Below are 9,164 nucleotides of genomic sequence, written 5' to 3'. Positions count from 1 at the left end.
TGACTTCAGGCGAGTTAATGAAAAATCGAAGTTTGACGCTTATCCCATGCCCCGGGTACATGAGTTGCTGGAGCGTCTAGGCACAGCTCATTTTATGATGACACTGGATTTAACGAAGGGGTACTGGCAGATACCCCTGTCCCCTGACCCCAGAATCCAGAGAGAGGACGGCGTTTGACTCCCTTCGGGTTGTACCAATTTAGGACCATGCCCTTTGGGTTGCACGGAGCACCAGCCACTTTCCAGCGGATGATGGATCGCATTTTCGACCCCATCAGCAGTACGCCGCTGCTTACATAGATGACGTGGTTATCCACAGTGAGGATTGGCCGAGGCATCTGTGTAAAGTAGCAGCGGTACTGCAGTCCTTGCAGGAAGCTGGGCTCACTGCTAACCCAAAGAAATGTGCCATTGGAATGAGTGAGTCGGAGTATTTGGGGTATTGAGTAGGGAGAGGCCAGATCAGACCGCTGATTGCTAAGGTGAATGCCTTGGCTGACTGGCCGGTCCCTACGACCAAAACCTCACAGAAAAACCTACAGACCTCACCTGGAAGGCTGCCCCAAATACGGTTCAGTGGATGGAGCGTATTTGGGGCTGTGCAGCAAGCCAGTGCTGTGCAGTCCTGATTTCAGTAGGAGGTTCCCCTGCAGACGGATGTGTCAGAGACGGGTCTCGGGGCAGTGTTGTCTCAGGAGGTGCGGGGAAGCGAGCACCCGGTCCTGTACATCAGCAGGAAACTCCTTCCCCGCGAGAAACTGTGCTGACTGTCTGGCACATGTGTGGTACTGCAGGAAGAGGGCAGCAGCCTCGTAGATCCACCTGTCAGTCATGGCAGTGACACTGAGAGGTGTTGGCTTTCCTTCTCTCTGAGTGGCTGGCAGGTCTTAGGGGATTGCTGACCCTATAAGATAATGCTCTGTTGTTCCCTCGGCCTGCCCCTCTAAGACAAAACGAGCCAGCTGGCGGAAGCTCTGCTACCAGACCGAGCACGGCCGGAGAAGAACGAGCACACTAAATAATTAGTTAAAAAGAAAAAGAAAAAATTTTTAGGAGCAGAGAAACGTGGGCAGAACCCCGAATTGTACTAGCAGGTTGAGGTAATGGGTGAGCATAGGACGGAGACCCGGGCCGTGCGGGTAGCGACGGTCGGGGTAACACTGCAGATTGCAGCACCTTTATTTTGTAGTTTTATTACAGTGTTTTATTTTCCCTTTTTCTTTCGCCTTTTGTTTTCATTATTATTTTTGAGCACTTGTATGTGCACTGGACTGTATACCAGTATTGGTAACCTTTTAGTCCTGTTCAGTGTTCAGGCCACAGACAACAGCGCCCTCTGCAGGAAAAAATAAATCAGTGCGCCTGAGCGGCATTACAAATAAAGTTCTGTCTCCTCTGTGTCGGTGAATTGCCCACCACCCTTCTACACCTGGGAATGAATTGTCTGGTCATCCAGTTCAGGGCACTCTGTTCCCTTTACACAGCACCCTCACAGGTCGGAAGGGAGATTTATCACCAAGAATCATTCTGTCTATCACAATTACTTAGAAGTCACAATTCACCTACTTTTAATATGAGTATTTAAGGTTTACAAAAAACTATGGCAATTTAGTGTCTGTGATATTGACCTCCATTACTCACTAAAAATATCCTCAAAGGATGCATTGTTATAACACCGAGAGACAGGGTCCTTCAAGGTGTAAGCTTTTGCAAATCCATATATTATACAGTTTATAACACTAGAGCCAGGAGCCATAGTTAGCGTGCTATTTGTGTTTTGCCTTATTACAGAATGAAAGCTAGTGGAATGGCATTATAGGGCAGAGGGGAGCCACAACCCTGCTGTTTTATAATTGGTTCCATGGCTGCCTTTTAAAAGGGGAGGCCTGATCAGCATGGTCAAAGAGTGGGGGAAGTTAAACATCTAAAGAAAGTCCAAGTTAAAACAGAAAACGTATCTTTATCTTTAAATATGTTGAGTGTACAGTCTATCCGTTTGCAAAAAAAAACCAAAAACACAACACATCTAAGATGAAAAGAAAATGACTACATTTATTGGCTAAAAATACAAATCATTAACATAAAAATGACACAGTATTTTCATTAATATACATTCTTCATTTCACTGTGCAATGCAAGCATGGATTCTAAGTTTTCACATGTATTAAATGCCATAGTAAAAGTATGAAAACCTTTATTAAAGTTTAGTTAAAAGCAGAGCTAAGCATGGTACAGCACAAAGAACAATAAAGCACAGTTTGGATAAAAAAAATAAATAAACGCACCAGAGGGGACAACATAGGAACAGCAGACTGATTGAGCTGATGTCAGCCTCGGAGCAGAAGCCACAATTAACTGTTTTTAAAACAAAGAAAGACCAAAGCACAAATCATATATAAGCTATAACTAGAGGACGCATCCACACTCAAAAAAATGAAATCGGACTGTTGTTTGTATTAATAACTCATGCTGAAATTAGTCAATAAATGCATGTTTGCCAGTGAAAATTGTGCCAGTTAAATTGAATTTACGTAATACAGTCTCATGTCGGGTTTACTAAAGCCACTCAGGTTGAATCTGTATAACTGTTGTGTAAATCGCAAAAGCATCCTTACACGTTCCGTACGGCTTTGCACATGCTCAGTCTTGCAGACTTGCACAAGGCTTGAAAATGGAGTGGAATATCGTGACTGCCGCTGCACAATAAATCCATTGACATTCTTCGAAATATTGGTAAGAAAAGCCTCTATATTAACATTACATTCACGGTTTTACATATACAATGTCAGACAAATGAATATTGATGTGCTTTTTTATTAACGTGCGCCACATGCGATAGATCATGTCTGAGCATGCACCCTTGAAATGGTGACGATGGCTGGCTAGCTAGCTAGAAAACCAGTTTTAATGAAGCTTATCTGTTTTGCTTGATAGTTTTGGTGGACTCGTCTTACTGGCAACGTTTTGATAAATTTCTTATCAAATATTGCCTTATCTGCAGCTATCGCTTCATGTGGTAGATGCTAGCTAGCTCGCTAGCTAGCTAGTTTTGTTTGCTAGCCTGCCAGAGCCTCGCTATTTATACATTTTTCTGGACTTTTTTGTGTGATGCTAGTTAATACGTTGAATAGCTAGCTACTTTTTTCCGAGCACTCTAGAACCAAAGCCAAAGCACTGATTTTAATATTTTGATACTGATTTCGGAGGCAGTTGCCAACAGGACCAGCTGAGCTGAACATTACAGCAGCTTGCACCTGTGTCTCTTGATTAGTGGTAAGTGTCCTTAAAGTTTGAGAAAGGAGCTAGCTAGCTGTATTGAAATGGTTTCTGGCTAATTGTTAAAACATTTTTACATCTGGCATTGTTCTATCAGTGTGTAGCAGTATATTAAGCAAATCAACTTGAATGTTTTTTTTTTTTTTTTAAATTAGCCTTAAGAGTAGAATAAAACATCTTGATATACTACACTTGATTTAAGTATATTACAATACATTTTAATGCATTGTTGCTCAATATTTAAAGTTTTTTCTCTTTTTTTTTTTTCAGTGACATGAATGTGGCACTGTAAGGATTGTGCAGTATCAGTGTCTTCAAGGACCCAGTTGTTAAAGCACTACAGGTTAGAGCATGGTCATTATGGCCGCAGGCACCCCTATCCATGCACATATTCAAATTGTCCATGCACTTTCAAAACGTGGAATGCCCTACAAAGTCACTTATGCAGATCACATGCCAATCAAACATCTTAAAAATCTGTAGAATTGGCAACGTTCAGCTGCCATCTGTGTTAATGTAGTGGTATTGCCTCAGTGCAAGAGTATTTTGTTCATGTTAACAACCATCTTAGGAGTCATGAAACAGCTATATGTTTGAGGGCTGTTCTTTTCAAACAAACATTTATGGCACATTCAAGTCTCACAAGAATATGAAGCACAATCCTTATACACTGAAAGATAACCACAACTTCCAAGTTGACCAGCTGGTCATTAAGGAGCTAGCCAATGCGTTTTGTGCATCTAACCCTTTGTTAAAAGCAATAGGAAGGGATGGCCCACTAGCTTCTGCTTTTAAACGCAGACAGTACTACAGAGAGAATTTCAAAGTGGATGATCCAGTTGAATACATACTTGAGGCTCAGGCAAACCAAACCTTTCAGTACATTCCCATACTAAAGTCTTTACAACAGCTTCTTAGTCAGAACGATGTGCTCGATAGAGTTCTTGAAAATCATACAGCACAACATTTAGTGAGTGAAAAACAGCAGTACAGATCTTTTCAGGTTGTCAGCACTTCAAAAACAATGAGTTTCTGTCAGGAGAGGAATTGAGAATCTCTGTGTGCTTGTATGTAGACGACTTTGAAATTTGCAATCCCCCAAGAACGTCACGCAAGAAACACAAACTTTGCGCCGTTTACTGGGTAATTTGCCACCAGGTTGTCAATCATCACTGTCCTCAATTTATCTTGCATTGTTATGTAAAAGTAGTGATGTAAACACTTATGGTTATAGGAAAATATTAGAGCCTTTTTTGCAAGACCTTGTCACTTTGGAGCAGCAGGGGGTGTTCATCCACCAACTAGGAGGCTTTGTGGATTGTTTCTCTGGGAATTTTTTCTGTAGCTTTTGTACAGCTCTGCATTCAGAAATTCAGTCGAAGGAAGTGAAAGTGGGTGAATTTAGTCTCAGAAATAAAGAACTTCATCAGGTGCATGTAACATCTGCTCAAGAGAAAGGGGTAAGCTGCTATGGTGTGAAAAAGGCATGTGCTTTAACTGACAGCCTTGCCCACTTTAATGTTACAACAGGCTATCCCCCTGATGTTACACATTATCTTTTTGAGGGCACAGTACCAGTAGAGCTTGTAGAATGCTTTGGATTGCTTATATCAAAGAAGTTCTTCACTCTTGATGGCCTCAATGAGCTCATCCGGACGTTTCCGTACAAGTGGAGAGATAAGACTAATCGCCCACATTTGGTGCCACATACCTTCCTAAGTAAAAAAACAATAGGTGGCAACTTACACGAGAATTTGTGTTTATTAAGATTAATTCCATTAATAGTTGGGCAATTGATACCTGCAGATGAACCAGTGTGACAAGTGATTTTAGACTTGAAAGATATTGTAGAGCTGGTTGTTGCTCCTGTTCATACTGATGAGTCAATTGCATACTTGGAATGTAAAATCACAGAGCACCGACATAGATATCAAGAACTTTTCCCCGATAGAACACTGCTGCCAAAACATAACTTTTTGGAGCATTATCCAGAAATGATTTGTCTCTTTGGTCCCCTTGTTTTGTTGTGGACAATGCAGTTTGAGGCTAAACCCATTTTGTTTTAAGCAAGTTGTTCGGCACATAAATTGCTTTAAAAACATAATGCTGTCCTTGGCAAATACATCAGCTGATGGTTGGCCATCATATGCATTCACCGAGCTGTGAAAAATCCTCCTTGGAGGTTGCACGTGTCTCAACAATCTCTGTTGATGTCATGAAATAGGATGTAGCACTTAGCCTCAGTCAGAAATACCCTGATGTCACTGTAGTTAACCTTGCCCAAAGTGTCTCTAGTAGTGGCATAAACTACAGAAGTGGCATGATAATTGTGCATGGATCAGTTGGTGGACTACCTGAGAGAGTTCAGATGTGTGTTTTGAAGGATACATTGATTTTCATAGTGAGAAAACTATGTTCGTGGTATAGGGAGCACTACAGAGCCTTTCATTAAGATCCATCTCCAAGGGAAGTTTCCCTGATTGAGCTCAGTGAACTGGCAGACTGGTATCCCCTCGCTGACTACAAGGTTGGAACCCTCCGGATGGTGACAATGAAAAGATACATACACCTGGCAGGTAATATGAGGGGAACAAGTCAAAGCCCCACCCCCCTCTCGCCAGGTGCTGAGCACCTAAAGGGATACTCCACTTAACATTATTTCCTTATTTATTTTCCTTTTATACTTCCATGCACCTTCTTTCTTTTCCTTAAACTTAAACCCATCCTTTCTTTATTTCCTTTATTTATTTCTCTGAAAAGTGGAATATCTCTAAAGTGTGCATTTGTGCTTGCACTTGGCTATCATGTATGTTTCATTATTGCAACACTGTTTCTTTTCACCCAGTATCATGGTAAAGACTATATATAAGACTAGTCAGTAGTGCCATCATCTAGAGCTTACTTGATTCTTAATTTTTTTTCTTTTCTCTCTCTTAGAATAACAATTTGACATAATGACTGCACCAGCGAAGCTTTGGATCATCCTGGGAGAAAATGATGCTTCAAGATTAACTCTGCCCTCTGGGATACCTGAGTCTTTAGATGAACTTAAAAGTGAAATTCAAAGACAATTTGGGCTGTCTGGACTTTAGACTGCAGTTTAGGGACATTGAGTTTGATAACGAGTTTATGAACCTGACCGCGACAACAGAAATCCAAGACAAAGGAACAATCAAAGTGATTTATTCACCATGTGCCCCTGCCCTCTTCATTCTACACTCCTTCATGGCTTGGACGAGTCCTCCTCCCTTTCATCAGTGGACACAGATATACGCTCATCCCGAGTCAACGTCGTCCCTCAGATCTCAGGCATGGCCAGACAGCTTCCCTATACCTCAGTTCACCTATGATGTAGAGATCCAACTAGAAAGGGCTAACCATGCATTCCAAACCAATGGCACTCTCTTGAGCCCCAATTCAAAACTGAAGTCTGACATTCTAGAGGGCTTAGCATCAGAAATAATCAAGTACAAAGCATACCCTTCAAGTGCAGAATTTGATGAGATAGCTGAAGCTTTGATAATAAAGCATCCATGTTTAAAGGAGCAAGGATCAGTTACTGGTTAGTTTGGATTAGTTTAAAATATAAAATGGCCAACTATTGCACAAAGCTGAGGAACATAGGATGCTCGGAGTTGAACATCAATTCCCTCAAGCACAAACGGGGTGATAAATGCATGGGTCAAAACAAAGAAAAGAAACCAAGAAGAGCTGAAGTCAACTACTGTCCGGACTACCCAGCGGGAGAAAACAAGGAGACTCTTGAGGAAGAGAGGGTAGCACTGCAATCTGAGGTCAAGAAAAAGAACAACCAGCAGGTGGTTAAAGAGAAAATGGAAAAAAACTTTTGCTTACAGGAAGCCTGAAGTGATTGAAGACATGACCTTTATTGCAGATTTCAAAAGAAGATGGTCGGCTCTCTTTTCTGAGCATGAGGTAAGTCAGTTTAGATGCAAAATGTGTGTTTAATTCATCCCTTTTTTAATGAGAAGTTGCGATGTACATCTTGACCTCACTCATCAGATTTCTAAAGTTTAGTTGGTGTAGAGAAGGATGTAACCATAGCATACAGGGCCTAGCTCTAAAAGAGCATCTTTCTAAATGTGTTCTAGGTATGCAGAGAATTCACTCGCATCACCACCGTCCCTTTGCTGTCGAAGTTCATGTCTCAATTGGATCACTACTCCACCAAACTGACCAGTGTTCCAAAGGAAAGGGGGAGCAGCAGGACACAGAATGAGGAACGTAATGGCAGTCATGGGGCCAGGTGTGTGCTTAATTTGGTTTTGGAAAGATTTCTGCTCATCTTTTACAGAACAGTAAAGGTTTGTGTGTTCATTTTTCATGTTCTATTCTTCAGAATGACAGCATTGAAACTAGAAGAGCCTGCATCCTTAAAGCACTTGCCGACTACCTCAATGAAGAGCCTGAAAAGCTCATAAAGGAGTACTTGGTAAGTAGACGCATTTGTCCTTTCCCTCATGTAGCATTGCACTTGGAAGTTAGTCATTTCATTGAATGTACTGTGTGTACTGCATTTTGGCACTGCAATTGTCTCTAGCTTGTTTTAACAAAGGGGACTCGCTATGATTTTTGACTTGTGGTAGTGTTATCAAACTAGACTGAGTGCACTTAAGTCACTCTGGATAAGAGCTTCTGCAGATTGACTAATGTAAAATGTATGTTTCAAAGTAGTATGTCATTTTTATTCCTCATGGAGATCCATTTCACTGATTTACTTACCAAACATTTGACATCAAATACATCATGAAATGTATCTATTTTTGTGTTTTTGCCTGTCTTTGAGGATGTCGACGCTGATGACGCCCAGAAGAAGATGGATCAGACAGTCATCGGAATCTGTGTGATTAAACATTAAGGCGCAGATGCCGTGGACCCCCCTGAGGATGTTGGGATCATAATTGAGGGTGTGCAAGTGCTTCAATATCTGGGAGACGCTGCAAATGCGTGTGCCCTGTTGCTTGGCCTCATATACGCATTGAACCACATCTTGTCCATCTGTACTGTACTGTACCTTGAATAAGAAAGGTGCTTGTTGTCACAAAGAATTGTTGGCGTGACATGTTTTTAAGTTGATGTACCGTTTGGCTTGTATTCAAATGTTTTTGTTACATTGTGGAAAGGCTGGGGTCTCCAGGAGAGGTTTAAAATCACTGACAACTTGTGACAACTGTGAGAACTGTTATTATTTACTGTTTATTTCCAGTTTTGATAGAGCAGTCTTTTCAAATCAGTTGTTGGATGTTGACAAAACCTAGTTATGTAAATCCAATAACGATGATGCGTTTGATTTATTAAACTCAGTTAAGTAAAACCAAACTGACTGTGTTATGTTGCTTTTATGTGGGTAGCTTTAATTAGTTGAACGTCAGCCTATTTAATAAGTTGAACATGAGCATATTACTTAAATCTGAGCTAATCCAATCATTTTGCAATTACTCAACAGTGTTGGAAAAATTTAAGTTCATTGTGTACTTTTATAAATCATATGATTTACAAATTACTCAGCTCAGTTGTGTGGAACCTGTTGACATAACTGGGTTAAGTAAATCCAACATTTTATTTTTTTGAGTGTAGACCAAAGAAATTCAAACGTAACAAGAAAAAAACATGCTTGCAAATGTAAACCATAATAATTAAAAAAAAAAAAAAAAAAACCTACTAACTTTACAAATGTACATTGGTTTAGGGACTGATAATCCCATTTCTATCTTCTTTCTTTGGTTTCAGTTAACAATCCAGCTACAGTAGTTTAGAATTCAGGTGTTAGTTCCATTGCTGACTGTCGGATAGAATGTTTAACCAAGGGTCTGTGATGACTTTACCCTACATGTGTCCCTGTACAGGTAAAGCACACTGACCTGGCA

General features: G+C 40.8%; 1 long non-coding RNA gene across 2 annotated transcripts; it reads left to right on the top strand.

The window, feature by feature from the left end:
* Window positions 1–2,084: 2,084 nt before the first annotated feature.
* On the top strand, window positions 2,085–8,606 carry LOC131740063 (uncharacterized). 2 transcript variants are annotated; one of them, XR_009330695.1, is made up of 6 exons: window positions 2,085–2,733; window positions 3,547–3,619; window positions 6,214–7,212; window positions 7,389–7,543; window positions 7,637–7,729; window positions 8,084–8,606. It is a non-coding gene; the product is annotated as an uncharacterized LOC131740063 (long non-coding RNA). The 2 variants fall into 2 exon arrangements; XR_009330696.1 differs by lacking the exons at window positions 2,085–2,733; window positions 3,547–3,619 and adding an exon at window positions 3,659–5,852.
* The last annotated feature ends 558 nt before the right edge of the window (window positions 8,607–9,164 follow it).

Source organism: Acipenser ruthenus, chromosome 12 (assembly GCF_902713425.1).
Source record: "Acipenser ruthenus chromosome 12, fAciRut3.2 maternal haplotype, whole genome shotgun sequence".
Lineage (NCBI taxonomy): Eukaryota > Metazoa > Chordata > Actinopteri > Acipenseriformes > Acipenseridae > Acipenser > Acipenser ruthenus.
The sequence above is the reverse complement of the archived record's forward strand: the minus strand, read 5'-3'. Positions and strand labels throughout refer to the sequence as shown.